The sequence below is a fragment of the Dermochelys coriacea genome, chromosome 5 (assembly GCF_009764565.3).
Source record: "Dermochelys coriacea isolate rDerCor1 chromosome 5, rDerCor1.pri.v4, whole genome shotgun sequence".
NCBI classification, from domain to species: Eukaryota; Metazoa; Chordata; order Testudines; family Dermochelyidae; genus Dermochelys; species Dermochelys coriacea.
In genome coordinates, this window is record NC_050072.1 from 101,111,621 (window position 1) to 101,132,790 (window position 21,170).

General features: G+C 41.7%; 1 protein-coding gene across 9 annotated transcripts in view; it reads right to left on the reverse strand.

Annotated features, from left to right (window-relative positions):
• Positions 1-21,170, reverse strand: part of TJP2 (tight junction protein 2) — a 94,173-nt gene that overhangs the window by 56,864 nt on the left and 16,139 nt on the right. For 6 of the 9 annotated variants that reach the window (XM_043515432.1, XM_038402937.2, XM_043515433.1 and 3 more), the window contains exon 2: positions 15,522-15,642. The exons of 2 other annotated variants lie outside the window; for them this stretch is intronic. The gene's annotated coding sequence lies outside the window, so the exon portion shown is untranslated. Of the gene's footprint in view, positions 1-15,498; positions 15,643-21,170 lie in introns of all 9 variants that reach the window. One more of the 9 variants, XM_038402938.2, reaches the window with a different exon arrangement.

Here is a 21,170-nt window from a genome sequence, read left to right on the forward strand (position 1 = left end):
GTTTTAAATAATTTCTGAATATTTCACTATTGCCCCACTTTCCACAAAGTAATATCTTGCAACAGCAGAGATCTCAACATAGTTTTCGTGCCAAACACAGATATGTTATGCCTGCTTAAATGTAGAAAGTTTGATATTTCTTCCTAATAAAAGGAGTACTTGTGGCACCTTAGAGACTAACAAATTTATTTGAGCACAAGCGTTCATGAGCTACAGCTCACTGTAGCTCACAAAAGCTTATGCTCAAATAAATTTGTTAGTCTCTAAGGTGCCACAAGTACTCCTTTTCTTTTTGCGGATACAGACTAACACGGCTGCTACTCTGAAACCTTCCTAATAAAGTTTGTCATCTAAAATGTTACTTTTCTCCCCATCCAGAACAAACACAAATAAAACAAAACAAAATGCTTTACTCATGGACAGCCGTTTTACATGTAAACTTTTACATTAATTCAGAAATTGAATGAGCTAGTACAAAGATAAGAAAAGCGAGCAAGGAGAAGTCTATGGCCAGCAGAGTTGAGGACTATCACAAGGCATGGCTCCACTCCTGCCTTCTTCCCTGCAGAAACTGTATGGACTCCAATGGTTGTGCATTCACCGTACCCTTTAATTTCATTTATTTTATTTTTATTTTATTTATTTCCCTCCACTATTTCTACAACAACCCCTGTGAACAATCTGTTTACAGCACCAACTGTGCTTTTTGGCCTTCTCCCCAGGACCTGAGGAGAACAGAGGTCTCCCACCCTTGAGGCCTCCATGTTGCTGAGCTCAACTAGCCCTAGTCCCCTCTCTCTCCTCTTTGACACGTCCTTCCTGTCTCTTTATCAGCCTTGGTCTGATGGGGCAAATTGGCTCCTTCTCTCATTCAGCTGGCCAGCGTGACTGTCTGATTACCGCCATCAGCTTTTTCAAGGGGAACTAATTAACATCTGAATGATTAGAGTGCAGGCTCACCAGTTCACCCCCTGCACTCTGTCACAGGACAAATTAGGAGTTTTAAGAATCCCAAGAATGGTATTGGTCCATTAGTAGATGTGAATGGTAGAATTCTCAATAATAATGCAGAAAAAAAAACCCAAATATTTATTGAACACTTCTCTGTTCTGCATTGGGTGTGGGAAACAGATAATATTGTCTCATCACATGCTGATGGTAATACCCTTTCAATTCCACTAGTACCTCTATAGGATGTTAAACAGAAGCTACTAAAGTTAGATGATTTTTAAATCATCAGGTCCAGATAACTTGCATCCAAGAGTTTTAAAAGAGCTGGCTGATGATCTCACTGAACTGTTAATGTGGATTTTCAATAAGTCTTGAAGTACAGTTGTTTTTTTTTTAAAAGGGCAAAAGAGATGACCTAGGTAATGATAGGCCTGTCAGCCAGACATCGATCCTGGGCAAGATAATGGAGTGGCTGATACAGGACTCGATTAATGAAGAATTAAAAAAGGGTAATGTAATTAATGCAAATCAACCTGGGTTTATGGAAAATAAACCCTGTCAAACTAACTTGGTTTTTTTTGTGAGATTACAATTTTGGTTGATAAAGGTAATAGTGTTGACATAATATACTTAGTCTTTAAGCCATTTGACTTGGTATCACATGATATTTTGATTAAAAATATCAACATAAAATTAACACAGCACACATGAAATGGATTAAAAACTGGCCCCTGATAGGTTTCAAATTGTAATGGTAAATGGGGAATCATTAGTGAGCAGGTATATTTCCAGTGGGGTCCCACAAGGATCTGTTCTTGGGCCCTTATGCTATTTAACATTTTTAATCAATGACCTGAAAGGAAACATAAAATTATCACTGATAAAGTTTTCAGATGATACAAAAATTGGGAGAGTGGTAAATAATGAATAGGACAAGTCACAGATACAGAGCAATCTAGATCACTAGGTAAACTGGGCACAAGCAAACATGGGTTTTAATATAGCTAACTGTAAATGTATACATCTAGGAACAAAGAACGTAGGCCATACTTACAGGATGGGGGGACTATCTTGGAAAGTAGTGACTCTGAAAAAGACTTGGGGGTTGTGATGGATAATCATCTGAATACAAGCTCCTAGTGTGATGCTGTAGCCAAAAGAACTAATGCAATCCTTAGATGCACAAACAAGGGAATATAGAGTAGGAGTAGAAAGATTATTTTACCTCTGTTATAGAGCTGGCACTAGGCATAAGCAGACTAAACAACTGCTTAGGACATTGAGCCATTCAAGGGGGCCACCTATTAATTATTAGTATGTGAAGTGGGGGCAAGTTATTCCTGCTTCGGGCCCCCAGTTGGCTAGCACCAGCACTGCCTCTATATTTGCTGCTGCTGCAACCATTGCTCGAATAACGTGTCCAGTTCTGGGCCCACAATTCCAGAAAGATGTTGATAAATTAGAGAGGGTTCAGAGAAGAGCCAGAAGAATGATTAAAGGATTAAAAAACATGCCTTATAGTGAAACTCAAGGAGTTCCATCTGTTTAGCTTAACAAAAAGAAGGTTAAGGGGTGACTTGATTACAGTCTATAAATATCTACATGGGGAACAAATATTTAATAATGGGCTCTTCAATGGAGCAGATAAAGATATAACATGATCCAATGGCTGGAAGTTGAAGCTAGACAAATTTAGACTGGAAATAAGGTATAAAATTTTAACAGTGAATGTAAATTAACCATTGGAACTACACCTCTACCCCGATATAACGCGACCCGATATAACACGAATTCGGATATAACACAGTAAAGCAGCGCTCTGGGGGGGCGGGGCTGTGCACTCCGATGGATCAAAGCAAGTTCGATATAACGTGGTTTCACCTATAACGCGGTAAAAGTTTTTGGCTCCCGAGGACAGCGTTATATCAGGGTAGAGGTGTATTTACAAAGATCCTGGTGGATTCTCCATTACCAACGATTTTTAAATCAAGATTGTATTTTTTCTAAAAGGTTAGCGTTAGGCCATAGAACTTCCCCGTAATTATTCCTATGTTACACAGGAAGTCACAGGTTTCTCAACTCATGTGTTGGGACCCAAAATTGGGTTGCCAGAATATTTCAAAGGGTCATGTGGCAGCAGGGCAGTAACTAGGGCAAGGTGACACCCAGGGTGCAAAGCTGGGTGGAGGGGGAGGAAAAAGAGAGACAGACAAGCCCTGCAGCAAGCATAGTATTACCACCCTTACTTCTGCCCTGCTGCTGGCTGCAGCGCTGCTTTCAGAGCTGGATGCCTGGCCAGCAGCCGCCACTCTCTGGCCACCCAGCTCTAAAGGCAGCACCGTTGCCAGCAGCAGCGCAGAAGTAAGAGTGGCAAAACCATACCATGCCTAGTTATAGCTCTGCATGGCAGCTCCTATCCCATGGGGCCGAGTGGGCTTGCCTCCCTGCTCCAGGCACTGCAACTTCTGGGGCCCCAGCACCACTCAGGTTTGGCCCAGTTGTCATGACAAAAGCAGTCCGAGTAGGCCAAATTTGAGTGAGTGGCACTGCAACCCCATAAGCCACGTCACATCTCCATTTACACAAATTTGGTCAAGTTGGGGGAGGGGGGGCAGGGGGGTAGGGCCAAGCCTGAACAGCACTGCAACCCTGGAGGAGCAGAGAGCTAAGCCCAGCCAACCCCAAAGCACAGGAGCTCCAGAAGCTGCCACTGTGGGATGAGTGCTGGGCAAGACCGCACAGAAACCACATCAGGGCCTCTATCCCAAGACTATTTACTAGATCACAACAGGCCATCAACATTTTGAGCCCAAAAACATTGAGAACCATTGGACTAGATGATCACAATGGTCCCTTCTGGCCTTGGAATCTATGAGAAGGATGTAGATCCAGCAGTGTTTATAGAACACAAAGCTAAAGCTGGTATGGTATGCAGTGAAAGAGCATATTTTCTCTATAGTATATTCAGAAACTTGCTGAAACTAGAAAGGAACGTACAGAAGCTTTGAAAGGGAGGACTCTGGCAGAACTCACAATGCTTGATTCAGAAAAAGGGACTGTAATTTTCTCTCTCCAGCTGTATCACTCAACCACCAGAGCAATGCAACTCCAGGAGGATGGGGCAAGAGTTGGTTGCAAAGAACTAAAGCTTCAAAAAAATTGCTTCCACCCCACACATACCCCAGACAGAGAGGCCTCCTGTGCATATAAGATGCACAGATAAGGGAAGAGAAGACAACAGTTGAGTAATACAGGGAGCATACAGATGTAATAACACTTTAGAAAAGTGCAAACAATGTATTACTTTGTTTGATGTGTCCACATGCTTACAGAGAAAACAATGGAGGATTTCCTGTACACCAGGGATTCTCAACCTTTTACTTTCCTCCCCGCCCACAACATACCGTAAAAACACCACGGCCATGGGAGGGGCAGGGGCGGCTCCAGGCTTCAGCTGCAGGTGGTGGAAGGGCTCTGGGTTTCAGCTTCAGGTGGGAGCTTCTGCCCCACAGGGCTGAGGGGGGTCTTGAGAACTTGGGGCTTCTGCCCCATGGGGTGGGGGGTGGCTTGGGGCTTTAGCCCCATGGGACAGCTTCTGCTGGAGCTCTGGGGTTCTTCCCAATGGGGAGCCGGGAGTCAGGCCTTCTGCCCAGGGGGCAGGATGTGCTGAGGCTCATGGCTTTAGCCCCACAGGGCAGGGCTCACAACTCCAAGCTTCAGCTGCCGGGTACCCAGGCTTAGGGTGGCCCTCCTTGGCAGCCCCCTGAAAAGGCTCACGGACCCCCAGTAAGCCAAGGATCCCTGGTTGAGAACTGCTTCTGTACACCAAGCCTTGTAACCCAATTCTTCTCTAGTTCAGTCTCCAAATCCTTCTTTCTAAACTATTCTTCACAGAGAGTACTGGTATGCAGCAGCACCCTGAAAAGGCAAGATTTGTAATGAGGACTTAAATTCAGAACACACAATTGTCTTCAGCTTGTTCCATTGCAGAACAACAAAGCAAAATTGCAGCCAAATATTTTATAGAAACAACGTCCAGTCTTTTCATCCGGAGGGACAAAAACTTATTTCAGGAAGTCCATCATCCCCTATCTCTCATTTTCTGTACTATAAAAGAAAGAGAAATCATCTGCAAGTCCCCTGCCAGGAATTTATGGTAAGGGGAGGGTAAAGAATCCCCAGCATAGAGCATGAGGCTTGTTAAGGACAGGAATGCAGCATGCTCCAGCTATCCCCAACCAGCAGGTGGTCCCTTGGGGACCATAGCCAGCTGGCACAAGTTAGAGAAGACCCCATGCTGCTCTCAGCTTCTCTTCCTTTTCCCCACTCCTGGACTACCCTGGTTGGAGGAGGGTAGTGGGTGGGAGGGAGCCATCCCTTGCTAGGTCCCCTCCTAAGCTCAGGCAGAGCTAGTCAAGCTCCTATCTTGCTCTCCTAGGAGCTCCCTCAGCCTGGCTGGTAAGCAGGCAATGGAGTAGGCACAGCTACCATTCTCTTCCCTCTTCTGCAGTGCCGGGGATGTGCTGACCCGGAATGGCAGGGAAGGGACAGCAACTGCTCCGATCACTCCTGGCTCACACCAAAGCTACTCAGGGGGCAGCAGGGAAAGCAACGGAGCAAACAGTGCTCCCAATCTCCGCATAGTGATAAATCAAAGCCGAAGCAAAGCCACAGGGTCTGAGGGCATGTCTCAGGGAGCACATTTTTAACACATAGGAAGAAAACATGTATATCACTCACAGTTGGCCTTGAAGGTCCCAATTTAGTGCCTGGAGGACCATAAGTGACTATTCGGCCACAATGGGATCCATTCTGTATCATATAACTAACACACCCACTGACCCATCACTAAGTCAAAACATAAGCCACTGTCAGCTTCATACCTAGGGCTTCTCCTGCTCACTTCCTAATACCATAGTTAATTCTCCCTCTCACAGGTCTCAGCATCCTGGGGACCTGCGAGAGAGAATATTCTGAGGGAGTGCAGCATGCCCTGCTGGAATCAGAGTAGCAGCCGTGTTAGTCTGTATTCGCAAAAAGAAAAGGAGTACTTGTGGCACCTTAGAGACTAACAAATTTATTAGAGCATAAGCTTTCGTGAGCTACAGCTCACTTCATCGGATGCATTTGGTGGAAAAAACAGAGGAGAGATTTATATACACACACACAGAGAACATGAAACAATGGGTTTATCATACACACTGTAAGGAGAGTGATCACTTAAGATAAGCCATCACCAACAGCAGGGGGGGGAAGGAGGAAAACCTTTCATGGTGACAAGCAGGTAGGCTAATTCCAGCAGTTAACAAGAATATCAGAGGAACAGTGGGGGGTGGGGTGGGAGGGAGAAATACCATGGGGAAATAGTTTTACTTTGTGTAATGACTCATCCATTCCCAGTCTCTATTCAAGCCTAAGTTAATGGTATCCAGTTTGCAAATTAATTCCAATTCAGCAGTCTCTCGTTGGAGTCTGTTTTTGAAGCTTTTTTGTTGAAGTATAGCCACTCTTAGGTCTGTGATCGAGTGACCAGAGAGATTGAAGTGTTCTTCAACTGGTTTTTGAATGTTATAATTCTTGACGTCTGATTTGTGTCCATTCATTCTTTTACGTAGAGACTGTCCAGTTTGGCCAATGTACATGGCAGAGGGGCATTGCTGGCACATGATGGCATATATCACATTGGTAGATGCGCAGGTGAACGAGCCTCTGATAGTGTGGCTGATGTGATTAGGCCCTATGATGGTATCCCCTGAATAGATATGTGGACAGAGTTGGCAACGGGCTTTGTTGCAAGGATAGGTTCCTGGGTTAGTGGTTCTGTTGTGTGGTGTGTGGTTGCTGGTGAGTATTTGCTTCAGATTGGGGGGCTGTCTGTAAGCAAGGACTGGTCTGTCTCCCAAGATCTGAGAGAGCGATGGCTCGTCCTTCAGGATAGGTTGTAGATCCTTGATGATGCGTTGGAGGGGTTTTAGTTGGGGGCTGAAGGTGATGGCTAGTGGCGTTCTGTTGTTTTCTTTGTTGGGCCTGTCCTGTAGTAGGTGACTTCTGGGTACTCTTCTGGCTCTGTCAATCTGTTTCTTCACTTCAGCAGGTGGGTACTGTAGTTGTAGGAATGCATGATAGAGATCTTGTAGGTGTTTGTCTCTGTCTGAGGGGTTGGAGCAAATGCGGTTATATCGTAGCGCTTGGCTGTAGACAATGGATCGAGTGGTATGATCTGGATGAAAGCTAGAGGCATGTAGGTAGGAATAGCGGTCAGTAGGTTTCCGATATAGGGTGGTGTTTATGTGACCATCGCTTATTAGCACCGTAGTGTCCAGGAAGTGGATCTCTTGTGTGGACTGGTCCAGGCTGAGGTTGATGGTGGGATGGAAATTGTTGAAATCATGGTGGAATTCCTCAAGAGCTTCTTTTCCATGGGTCCAGATGATGAAGATGTCATCTATGTAGCGCAAGTAGAGTAGGGGCATTAGGGAACGAGAGCTGAGGAAGCGTTGTTCTAAGTCAGCCATAAAAATGTTGGCATACTGTGGGGCCATGCGGGTACCCATCGCAGTGCCGCTGATTTGAAGGTATACATTGTCACCAAATGTGAAATAGTTATGGGTCAGGACAAAGTCACAAAGTTCTGCCACCAGGTTAGCCGTGACAGTATCGGGGATACTGTTCCTGACGGTTTGTAGTCCATCTTTGTGTGGAATGTTGGTGTAGAGGGCTTCTACATCCATAGTGGCTAGGATGGTGTTTTTAGGAAGATCACCAATGGACTGTAGTTTCCTCAGGAAATCGGTGGTGTCTCGAAGATAGCTGGGAGTGCTGGTAACGAAGGGCCTGAGGAGGGAGTCTACATAGCCAGACAATCCTGCTGTCAGGGTGCCAATGCCTGAGATGATGGGGCGTCCAGGATTTCCAGGTTTATGGATCTTGGGTAGCAGATAGAATACCCCAGGTCCTGGCTCCAGGGGTGTGTCTGTGCGGATTTGTTCTTGTGCTTTTTCAGGGAGTTTCTTGAGCAAATGCTGTAGTTTCTTTTGGTAACTCTCAGTGGGATCAGAGGGTAATGGCTTGTAGAAAGTGGTGTTGGAGAGCTGCCTAGTAGCCTCTTGTTCATACTCTGACCTATTCATGATGACGACAGCACCTCCTTTGTCAGCCTTTTTGATTATGATGTCAGAGTTGTTTCTGAGGCTGTGGATGGCACTGTGTTCTGCATGGCTGAGGTTATGGGGTAAGCGATGGAAACTCCCTGAAAAAGCACAAGAACAAATCCGCACAGACACACCCCTGGAGAAAACGTAAAAGAATGAATGGACACAAATCAGACGTCAAGAATTATAACATTCAAAAACCAGTTGGAGAACACTTCAATCTCTCTGGTCACTCGATCACAGACCTAAGAGTGGCTATACTTCAACAAAAAAGCTTCAAAAACAGACTCCAACGAGAGACTGCTGAATTGGAATTAATTTGCAAACTGGATACAATTAACTTAGGCTTGAATAGAGACTGGGAATGGATGAGTCATTACACAAAGTAAAACTATTTCCCCATGGTATTTCTCCCTCCCACCCCACCCCCCACTGTTCCTCTGATATTCTTGTTAACTGCTGGAATTAGCCTACCTGCTTGTCACCATGAAAGGTTTTCCTCCTTCCCCCCCCTGCTGTTGGTGATGGCTTATCTTAAGTGATCACTCTCCTTACAGTGTGTATGATAAACCCATTGTTTCATGTTCTCTGTGTGTGTGTATATAAATCTCTCCTCTGTTTTTTCCACCAAATGCATCCGATGAAGTGAGCTGTAGCTCACGAAAGCTTATGCTCTAATAAATTTGTTAGTCTCTAAGGTGCCACAAGTACTCCTTTTCTCCCTGCTGGAATGTTACCTAACTCTCTGAAAATCATTAAGTGGGAACACTCGCCTGTCCCCCCTTACATGGAATACTGCAATGGGAATGGTTATGCAAGAGCAGAACTACCATTTCAAAATAACAGTATAGCATTCTTCTTGTCTGTTCTAGAGGGGACCAAAGGGATATCTGTGAATCACAGCTTACACAATCCTGTCATTATTTTACATGCCAAACAAGATGAAGAGGCCACTGCTGCAACTCCATGTGCACAGGGGCATTGCAAGGAGTGATATTTTAAAATCAATCCCATTCCTAGGAGAATTAAACATCACTGAACTATATGACAAGTGTGCAAACAACTCTCTCCACAACCTCACCTCCATTGTGCTCTCTAGTTTAAATACACAAAGCAGACATTGAATATGACCACAGGCAAACAATCTACATTCTGTGTAGCAGCAATTTAGAGAGATGACTTGCTGGAGCACATGGTCATAAGAAACCCATTATTACTTCTGCAAATTATCAAATATTACTGTGAATGAAGGAATTGTGCAGCCACCAGCTTCAGCAAGAACGCTCCAGACTGTAACATTTTAACATTATTTTTAATTTGTATCTTGTAGTAATCAGCACACACAGTCCTGCCAAACAATATTCCCCATTGACCGGCAACTGGTTGTACTAATCAAAACCAAGTGGTTATTTGTTGTGTTATGAATTATGCTCTATTTTATCATTTCTGAACTGTGCCTTTTTCCTGGATTTTCTGACAAATATTTATGTATTTTTACATGTAATATTTATGTCAATGTCATGATTACCAGGCAATGATATATATAGTGGTAAAATCAGGGGACTAGGAACACTTCAGTGAGAGATGCCAGTGTGACATACCAGAGTACAACCTAGACTAATGAGTAGGTGTGTCATCCCTACCCTCTAACCTGAGATGCCCTTTACAATGCCTTTCTGCTCACAAACAGCCTTCAGCATGTAAGCTACTCCCAGCTATGTCTCTGTGTGTGCTGCAGCCAGTCAGCTACACTTTAGCTCTTACCAGCCTTAAAAATCACTACAGGGTAACCCCAAAACACTCCCTGTCTCAGATTTTCCCCAGAAACATATATGTCCCATACTGCCCAACCCTCTCTTGGAGAGTATAAATACATTGTATTTGAGTCCATTATTCCTTTAAAGGGAATAATATGCACGCAACATGTTACTCCAAATGAGGTTTCCCAGACACTTCAATTTGAACACACTGGATTAGATAAAACAACAAAACAAGTTTATTAACTACAAAGAGAGATTTTAAGTAACAATGCATAAAAGTCAGAAATGGTTACAAGAAAAAGATTAGAAGTACTTGTGGCACCTTAGAGACTAACAAATTTATTAGAGCATAAGCTTTCGTGAGCTACAGCTCACTTCATCGGATGAAGTGAGCTGTAGCTCACGAAAGCTTATGCTCTAATAAATTTGTTAGTCTCTAAGGTGCCACAAGTACTTCTTTTCTTTTTGCGAATACAGACTAACACGGCTGCTACTCTGAAACCTAAGAAAAAGATTAAACTCTTACTAGTATCTACTTAAGAAACTTTCTTAGTTGCAATGCAAACTTTCTCATCACATGCTCCAGCAGATTACTGACCAAACTCTCTAGGTCAGGATTCCTCCACCAGAGTTCAATTACTTCTCCCCATTTGTTTTTTAGGTGCAGTGAATGCAATGGGCAGAGAGTGAGAAGGATGCCGAGGGGTGTTGTGCCCCCTCTTTATAGTTTCAGTCTCTCTCCTGAAAAACATTTCCAGCTGAGAACCAGGAGCCAAAGAGGATATTCCCTGCTTGTTTTTTCACCTGCTTTAACTTCCTTTGTATTCCCTTCCTGCTTGATGACTCTGTTTACTGCTTAAATGCAAATGAACCAGAGCACACATTCCTTTGTTTAGGACAGACCTGTTTGCCAACTTCTGCTTGAGTAGGGCTGTGGGGTTTGGAACATGTGTTAACAACACCATTCAGTGGTATCTTATAACGTCATATACTATGTTGACACACACATTTTACCAGGACAATATTGACCAGCAATTAATGAGTTTTCAAATGATACCTTACAAGGCATACTTTGTACAAAGATTATTACAATAGTGAGTAGGGCGTGACTACAAGGGTACATTCTGTCACAGCTGGACACTTGTGAGAATTAGACCACTTATTCGGGCACCTAAATAAGGACTTAGAAGCTTAATTTTAAGCATCTAGTGTTAAAAATCTTAGTCTAGAAGATCTGGGTTCTATTCCCAGCTCTTCCTCAGATTCCTATATAATCTTTGGCAGGTCAGCTGCGTCTCTCAGTTTCCCCTATCCATAAAATGGGGCTAACACATACCAAAGTAAAATTAATTAAGATCCTCTGATGAAAGGTGCTATCAATTATTTTGTAAGAATACCATGCTGTTAAGCCCCCTTCCCCTACATCATAGATTTCACAGCTTGATGGCAAACAGCATTCCAAATTACACATAAAACAGTTTGTCTAGCCTTAATGATTGAAAGTGATGGATTTATTAATATCTTTTATAGTGACTTGGGGGGCAGAAGACATACAATAGAATGAGCCTTCAGCACTGCTTAGGGGACTAGCTAGTGCAGGAATGCCCAAAGAGGTGCAACATACCAGCTACAAGACATAGCATACTGACGCTGCACTCAGCTTTAATGCAGAGACGCAGCATGCAGAGATTACAGGTCTCTGTATACAATGTTTGATTTTGTTCATCACACATCATAATCTGTGCGTCAATGGGATAACAGCCACCGTAGAACTACATAGGGCACTTGTGGCTATCCCTAGTCTGGCTTCTATGATTACAAAAGACCACCACCAGATATCTACACATTTTCAACTCTGCCCGGAAAAGCAGGTTATTCTTTTTCAATGTAGAGATGCAACACAAACGGAACTGAAAATTTTAAAGTAGTTTAGATTGATGTAAGATTAGAGTGAGAAAGTGTGCTAAACTTTAAGGTGAATTGTTATTACTGGCTCTTGATTACAGTTCACAAAGTGAAAAATTATTTCAGCCACTGTGACAGACTAGATTAAAAACCCGCTGCCGGAGAGATCACTACATTAAGAACAACATTATACTTTAAAGACCAAGATACCAAACCTATCAATTTATTTATAGTGCTAGTTTAGAAATCCTTGGCCACTTTGTTTACATAAGATTTTTAGCAGTGAGCCCAGAATTTTCTTATGCTAAAATACAATCCGAAACATCATGAGCACATAGTACCAAGCAATGGTTTACTCTGAATAGATTTTCACCGATTGTATAATGTTGAAATACATGCAACAGCATCCTGAACCATAGCAAATGGGAGAGGCAGTACAGTCTATTGTACAATAGGCAGAACGTGGGCCAAATCCGGACCACCAGATGCTTTTGAACAGACCCCAAAATCTTTTTATTTACTTATTATCATTATTGTTGTTATTTATTAATTATTTTCTCTGAAGTCCAGACCTTGAGAAAAAAAAATAACTGACGACCCCTGGTCTCCTGGATAGAGCACTGAACTGGTAATGAGACCTGGGATTTATTCCTGACTCTGCCACTGGCCTTCTAGATGACCATTCTGTGCCTCAGTTTCCCCCCATCTTAAAATGGGGTTAATGATACTGACCTCTTTTGTATAATGCTTTGATATCTAGTGATTAAGCTAAGAGCCTGGTATTATATTATTATTGTTGTTATTATTATTAAATGCACTGTACTACTAAAAATTTGGAACAAAAAGAGGAGCAATTTTAATGCCATAATTAATATATACTCTTCTCTCTGCAGAACCTCATTAAAAAGAGGACCCACTCAGCCTCATTTCACAGGAAAAACTCCCCTAGACTATTTTAGAATAGAGGACATAAAAACATTCTGTTTAAAAATTATTTTGTTTCCATTGTCCATCTCCTATATTCTTCATTTCTCTTCTACAGGTCTTGATTATTAATCACATATGTGAGAGAATAGGTTCAAGTGATAGAAATGGCAATGGGAGTTGATGAAGTCCAGTTCCACTAATATTAAAAATCTTTTCCACAATAATCAATGTTTAGGTCACGAGCAGAACAAGCAGACATACCACTGGGAAAGAAAGATCCTGCTTTCACGGAGATCTACCATATTTATCAAGGGTAAGTGGAGAGAAATACAGAAAGCATATGACATACAATAAATAAAAAACTTTGCTTGTAAAAAATATCACTTAAGGAAAAAATTAAGCTCCAACAGGCTTTAGCAGCTCTTTAACCAAGTCGTTCCTTGACAGCATAAATCCACCTTCACAACTCTCTTTCTCCCCTTATCTGCTGTGTCTCATCGCATCACCCCTGCTGATTCAGCACATCCCTGTTGCTATCCTCTCCAAAGCAGTGTGAAAATTATAGCTGCACTTATCCCTGAAGAACCCCCAAAACAGGGGGGCAAGGAAATATTGCCTGCCCTCCTCTTGGAGTTAATACCCTCCCAGCATAAAACTGTCTTCTCTGCAGCAGGGAGTATTATTTCAGCCTTTTCATCCCTAGACCTCTGACTTCGTCTACATCCTCACTAGGGAATTAAACATAAACTACCCTTCCCTTATGATCACCAGTTCATCTGAACTTCTGGGAGCTCAAACATACATCAGGCTCCGGTGGCTGGATGCATTTTCACCAGTGTGCCAGCAGACAAAATGGGTCTGATCACTGGAGTCATTTCTACAGTGGACTCCCACCAGTTCAGCTGAATGGGATTTTCAATAGGTTAAACTCATACTGTAGACAGAACTTTACAGCAGAAAGCAGAGTCTGCCTTTTTGCTTGCCTGGGTGGGTACAGGTTAAAATAGAACAGGGTCTTGTTCCTGATGTACAGTGTACAATGCCTTTCCTTCCCACAGGTGTTTTAAGGATTATGCTCTCCACACATCTGTTGGAAAGTGCAAGGAGGGCTTTCCTATCGATTACCTCTCCACTGTCAGTGTGCTTCTTCCTTTGACTCCATAAGCCATCTTAACAAAACTTAGGTTCTAAATTCATATGGCTAAATGGCCAAGAGATCAGAGGTTTTTGTTCCTAACTTTACCCTCTTCAACAAAAATAGAGCAGGAGGCAGCGATAGTTCAACACAACTGGATCAAAATCCTTTACTTGTTCAGGTAAAACTCAAGATTTGAAGGCAGCACAAGTTTCCAGGTTCTCAATAGCCATGGCCATATTGGGCACATTGACAAAACAAAAGTCCCACCAGTTCTAATAGCACTTCAGCTGAACCATTTTTAGAACTGGTGGTAATTCTTAGGTCAGTTTCCCCAGTGTAGGCAAAGCAAATATGTTTTTTGTAAGAAAAGTCCTGCTAGAAAGGGATCTCAAACCCCATTTTCCTATTTGTAGTGTCGAGGCAGAGACTCTTACTTAGCACCATCTATTCTTGCTTCTAGATTATTAACTTAGATTAATCAATCAAAGCTTCTAGTGTATCAGATACACTGTCCAACAAGTTCTTGTAGCCTATCACAAGTAACAGACACCCGTCATCACAGAACCTGAGCAACATCTTAGGTGTCTCTAGGCCAAGATTAACTTGTATCATGCTCATGTAGTAGGATATGATGACCCCTATACTCCTTTAAAAAGTTACCTTCTGTTTATTCCACATGAAACCAAGCTGAGCATCTATTTGACGTTCTCATCAAAAGCACCTGAGACAGGGTTTCAAATGCAAAATTTTCTAAAATGCCTAAAAGATACATTTACCTTAATGATGTACTATGAGAAAATATATGTGGCACAACATTGTGCTCTCTCTGGGTATTCTGTGCTATCCATGACTCAGTAACGGAGTAACTCATAATCATTTTGCCCTGTGTGCTTAGTTTAAAGTAATTGATTTTCTCCACACACACACCCATACCAAATATTTATGTTGGTTGAAAACATTAACACAAATGAAACTAAACAAGTACTTAGATGATATTTTAGGAGCAAAACATTAGCTAACAGATTAACTAATCTAGGGATCGGCAACCTTTGGCACACGGCCCATCAGGGAAAGCCGCTGGTGGGCCAGGACAGTTTGTTTACCTGCAGCATCCGCAGGTTCAGCTGATCGCAGTTCCCACTGGCTGCGATTCACCGTTCCAGGCCAATGGGTGCTGCAGGAAGCGGTGCAAGCTGGGCCACCTTACCGCAGCCAGCACTGGCCTGGAATGGCGAACTGCAGCCAACTGGAGCTGAGATCAGCCAAACCTGCGAACGCTGCAGGTGAACAAACCAGCCCGGCCCATCAGCGGCTTTCCCTGATGGGCCGCCTGCCAAAGGTTGCCGATCCCTGAACTAATCCAACCCAGTGTATCATTATTTACTTGGCACCAACATACTTGATGTTTTGCAGACAAGGTCTCTACTTCAAAGAACTTATGTTATGCACTACCAAACTTTAGAGTATGCATGTATATATTGCTCCTAAGTTATAAAGGAATTCCAATAGAATTACATCGGATCACTACATGACCACCTGAAGAATACAACCTGATAAATCAATTAAAAACTACAGCAGAAGGAAATAATGATAATTTGTCACGTATCATAAAGCATTAGCTACAACATTTTACAGATTTCAGGCTGATGACTTTTTCCTAACTGACCTTATGGATCTGTTAATTAGTACCTGGTGAGGAATGCTGCTTTTCGACACACACTGCCTATTTCTGGTCAAGTGTTTTGGGCTTGAGGTACAGCTGTTCACCCAGTCCCTCTCGCAAGGAGATGGCAGGGTAGTAGTCTGTTTCCTGAAAAATAAAGTTGCATTTAAGTCAAGTATAATCACAATGAATGTGTCAACCTGTCCTGCACTCGCTCAAGGCATGAGCACCAATGGCAGGGCAGACTATTAAGAACCAGGGCACAAACCCCAAATGGTTGTGAGCTCTATACTTAGATTTCACCAACCAATTATCAAGTGTAAACTCCTTAGGCACGATAACTGTCTTAACATGAAATCACAAACAGTCTCCTTGTGTGCACCGACTCGTCTTGCTACCCAGGTGAGCCTACCTTTGTGATAGATGGTCCCTTACACCAAGTATCACAGCAATATTCTGGTTTCTTCAGTCCCAAAGAACAGTAATTTACCCCATGCCAACTGCACTTTAGATCTCACACCAAAGACAACGCTTGTAGCCAATCCTATAATAAACTATCTAAAGATTTATTATATACAAAAAGCAAATGACAATTATTTACAAGGATAAAGCAAGTAAACATATATAACCACAAGTGAGTTCCAATCTTAAGATTCAAAAAGTAATAGAAGCTTCAATAATAAGCAAGCTCTCTAGGTCTTTTAGGGCTAACCCTGTCTAAGCACCGAGATCTTTTGCTAATGCCCCCCAGGGTCCAAACCACATATAGTTCCTTATTAGGAGTTTTTAGTCCCTTTCCCCCCTCTGCTTTGAGCTGCAGACTCAGCTGATGGGAGGAAATCTCTTGCATCACTCATCTTAAGGGAGAGGTTCAGGGGGAAGAGTAAACAACAAAGTCTTTAGTCCTCTTTAACATTCCACACTAGTCTATCAAGTATAGCGGAGCCTTCCTTGATGGGCAGAACATAAAACCTCTGTTGGAGACCAGCGTTTCACACTAGTCTGGTGATTTACACAATTACAGAGGCTTACAAAAGAAACGCTCAAATGTTACCTTACAATATGGATACCGATATTATAACTGAGATTAATGTAGGCAGCAACTCACAGGCATTCCATAAAGTCTAAACATTAAGCATACCCTTATAATTCTAATGCCTATTTTAACAATAGTAACACACAGGTGAGCCAGACTGGTTCCAGCTATGTATCTGTCAGCATTCAATGAAGACAAGGGGACCTTGGAACGAGCTGGCACCTAGCCTATGAGCATCACAGAAGAGTGATCATGAAGCCTGGAATACGGACATCCATAAGAAAAGGAAATTAAAGCAATTCCTTCTAAGTTAGCTTGGCTGCTTGAACTGTCCCTGGCAGTAAAGTGGAACTGTTGCCTGCCAAAGGGGAATCTTCAGCATTACTATTATTTGCTATGGTAGTGTCTAACCAAGTTCGTAGCCCCATTGTGCTAAGTGCTGTACAAACACAATGAGAGACCGTAACTGCCCTAAACAGCTTACAGTCTAAGCAAGCAAGATAGACAGACTGGTAAAAAGGAAACATTATCATCCCCATCCTGACGCAGCACATACTGATGAGGTGACTTGCCATGGTCACATAGGAAGCCTGCAGCAGAACTGAAAACGCAAGCCAGGTTCTCCAAGTCCTGTCCTATGCCTTGACAATAAGGCCAGCCTCCTTTCCAGAACAGCTTATGCAAGGGATATGCTCAATCTCAGTCGAAAGATATGGTCCTACAGTCATTTGGCAGATGTGGACCCAACTGTACACAGACTCATCATTTATACATCCTTCTGCTTAATAATCCACAGCCACCTCTGCTTAACAAGATAGCAGCAAGAAACAGATGGTGAAATAATCAACAGAAGAAATTCTTCAATTATTTATTACCTAAAGAATTTCTAAACCATATTTTATTTATCTTTTTAGTTTCTCACCCCACTCTGTTTGAGCATAGCTATGTCAAGATAGCAGATTTTTTAAAAAGTTAAATAGTCTATGACAACAACAATCTACTTGGACTTGTTTCTACTTCTTAAAACAAGCAATTTCCAAACTGATTGATGGTGTGTGGTTTTTTCCCCTGCTGTCTCTCCCAGCTCAAGAACAGTCCCAGGGCGTGGGGTAGGATTGTTTTAGTCATGGCACGATTTTGCAGCTGCAGGACAAAAGGACACTGCAGCATGTTTTTTGAACAGTGAAAGATACATTATGAACATTAGTGTCAATTATTGTTACAGGCTGCACACACACTATTGATTTTCCAGGAAGCAGCAGGAAAGTTATACATTGGGCTAAAAATTAAACCACCATCATGGCCATAATTTTGGCTCCTTATAGAGAGGTCAACAGTTATAAATACTCAACCGCCACGTAAATCTCATCATTGTTCTACAATGACAAACATAAATGGTAAAGAAAATAAACGATGGTGCCTTTGATCTTTAAATAAAAATAATTGCATGATCAAAATAGCACGTTTTTTTCTCCTTTCAAATTAAGCTTTATTCTTCCATTTTGTTTATTCTCAGTAACTCTCCATCTACCATGTGGTAATGCTGCAGCTGAGAGTATATCCCAGTGTTGCTTTTTGCTATAGAAGTCATTAAGAGAAGTATCAGGTGGGAACAAAATTAGAAAACCCAACTAGATAAATGTTCATTAAAGCTGGTACATGGAGAGAGAACCTTGCACTGAACCTTAGCCCCTGGAAAATGATGAACAAGAGGGGAATTGAAAACAATTTGTTTGATTTTAAATCGTTGTTTGATTAACCTCTGAACCTCAGTCATATCATTAGAAGTTTACTGATCAGTTAATATTTCTGGAGTTTATACCCAGATATTAACCTGTTACTGGAGCAAACATTTATCAATGTTGATAAATACCAAGTAATGCACATTGGAAAACAGTCCCAACTATACATATAAAAATGATGGGGTCTAAATTAGGTGTTACCACTCAAGAAAGATCTTCCAGTCATTGTGGATAGTTCTCCTAAAAACATCCACTCAATGTGCAGTGGCAGTCAAAAAGGCAAACGGAACGCTGGGAATCATTAAGAAAGGGATAGATAATAAGACAGAAAATATCATACTGACTTTATATAAATCTATGGTATGCCCACATCTTGAATGCTGAGTGTAGATGTGGTCACCCCATCTCAAAAAGATATATTGGAATTGGAAAAGGTTCAGAAAAGGGCAACAAAAATGATTAGGGGTATGGAACAGCTTCCATATTAGGAGAGATTAATAAGACTGGGACTTTTCAGTTTGGAAAAGAGACGACTAAGGGGGGATAAATCATGACTGGTGTGGAGAAAGTAAATAAGGAAGTGTTATTTACTCCTTCTTGTAACACAAGAACTAGGGGTCACCAAATGAAATTAATCGGCAGCAGGTTTAAGACAAACAAAAGGAAGTATTTCTTCACACAACGCATAGTCAATCTGTGGAACTTTTTGCCAGAGGATGTTGTGAAGGCCAAGACCATAACAGGGTTCAAAAAAGAACTAGATAAATTCATGGAGGATAGGTCCATCAATGGCTATTAGCCAGGATGGGCAGGGATGGTGTCCCTAGCCTGTGTTTGCCAGAAGCTGGGAATGGGAGACAGGGGATGGATCACTTGATGATTACCTATTCTGTTCATTCCCCCTTGGGCCCCTGACATTGGCCACTGTCAGAAGACAGGATACTGGGCTCGATGGACCTTTGGTTTGACCCAGTATGGCCATTCTTATGTTCTTAAGCACACGAAGATCTATGCCGCTGGAAACAGAACCCACCTGCCTCTTAATAGTACTCCTGACTGTAGTACAAGTTATTTTTGACATTTTAAGATGCATTAAAACCTCATTAAGTTGTCCTTTGCTTTTTATTAAAAAGACCAATGACAATGTTGTAAACTCACTTCTGTTATCTGAACATGCACTTTAAATTCTAAACCCCTTAAAATATAATACATTATCATCCTCAATATCTCGGCAGAAGAGCCAAGATGTATGATCAATGCTGCTGGAAAGAAAAGCAAATAAGTGGATTGATGGGACACTGTCATCTGTAGTTTGATACTAGCTGAAGTTGATAATAGAGAAAGATTTTCAAAGACGTTAAAATTATCAGTTGTACCAGTGTTTTTTAAATTAGCCTAATTTTCTATCAACCAAAGTTTGTGTAAAACCAAGTATGTTCCACTGGACAACACACACATTCAGAGGACAGAGAAATACAGAAAGAATGTGCCATTGCTTTCCAACACAGCTCCACAAAGGTATTCAGAGAAACCACACAATCTGTTTATCAACAAGTAAGGAGTGGCTGCAAACAGATTAGCATGTAGGTGCAGCCATGAAACTGAGAAAAAGTTATAGTTTGTGCAATGTGAATAATGAGGTGGAACTGTTCCTAAATAGAGTGAAATTTGCACTCAGGAACTCTTCCAATAGGTAACTTGTATCTTAAGTGTCCATTGTAAGGCCTTGTCCACAGTTAACTGTTGCATAAAAATTTCCCCTTCTTGCAATACCACGACTGCAGCTCCAATGTGGGAGCCTCTAGCATAGATGAGGAGCTGAAATCCGCTAGCATTACTGTGTTGCCTAAACATGCTCTGAGCAGGGTTAGACGACATGATGGAAAGTGCACAGGGTGCCTTGTCTACTCGAATGCTCCCACCACTGGTACCATCGGTGGAGTGGCAATTGTAGGAAATTTAAAAAAAAAAAAAAAAAAAAAAAAGCTCAGTGTAGACACAGCCAAAAGGGACTGCCTTGTCAAATCTGGTTTCAGGTTTAGGTTTTGTATCAGCAAAATTTTAAAATATCTAAGACCCACAGGAATGTTTCCATAAGTTGGTCTTTAACAGAAGCTTTTTCTTTCTCTCTCTCCCTTTTTTTTAAAATGTATAAAACAAGTTAACATTCCCCAACAGTGTTTCCAAAAAAACATTGCAGCATCCTGGTGTAGGAGAACATGAAAATAACTGACTAGAAACAGCCTACAAAACTAAACTGAAACTATCTGGTCTATTTACATCCTTGAAATGGAGTAAAATGCAAAAATCAAACAAATACCAAGAACAGGGAGACCTTAGATTTTTAAAAGCTTTTTGCTTTAGCCCTCTAACAAGTGTTTTAACAATGTAGTATTTAATTGGTCAATGCCAAATGGACATATCCAGGGGTTTCAGTACCTTGATGTCCAAAGATTTCAAAGACTTTACATAGGCAACCATTTTTAATCATATTTTTTCATTACAACTTAAAGGATTTTACTTTACTGTTCATTTAACAAAAATAAATTCAATCCTGGAAATCAATTTACCTTAAACGTAAGAGAACTTTGATGTTCAATAGACAAAGCAATACTGAATGAAGTTCCCTAAAGAAATTAATGCTTTTCTTTTCCATCTTCAGGAGCTGTGAGATTTCCAACACAGATCTTAAGAAATGTGTTTTAAATATTTAAGAAGGAGAAAAGTAATCAAGGAATAATCAGGCTGCAAAATATCCATTTCATTTGCTATTGTAGAGAGGAGTATGCTCCAGCTTATCTATTCAGTTCTTAAATCAGAAGTTTTCACAGAGTATTAAGTGTTATTACTGAGGACTTATCCAAAAATACCTGAAAATGGTCATGCCAGTCAAGGAC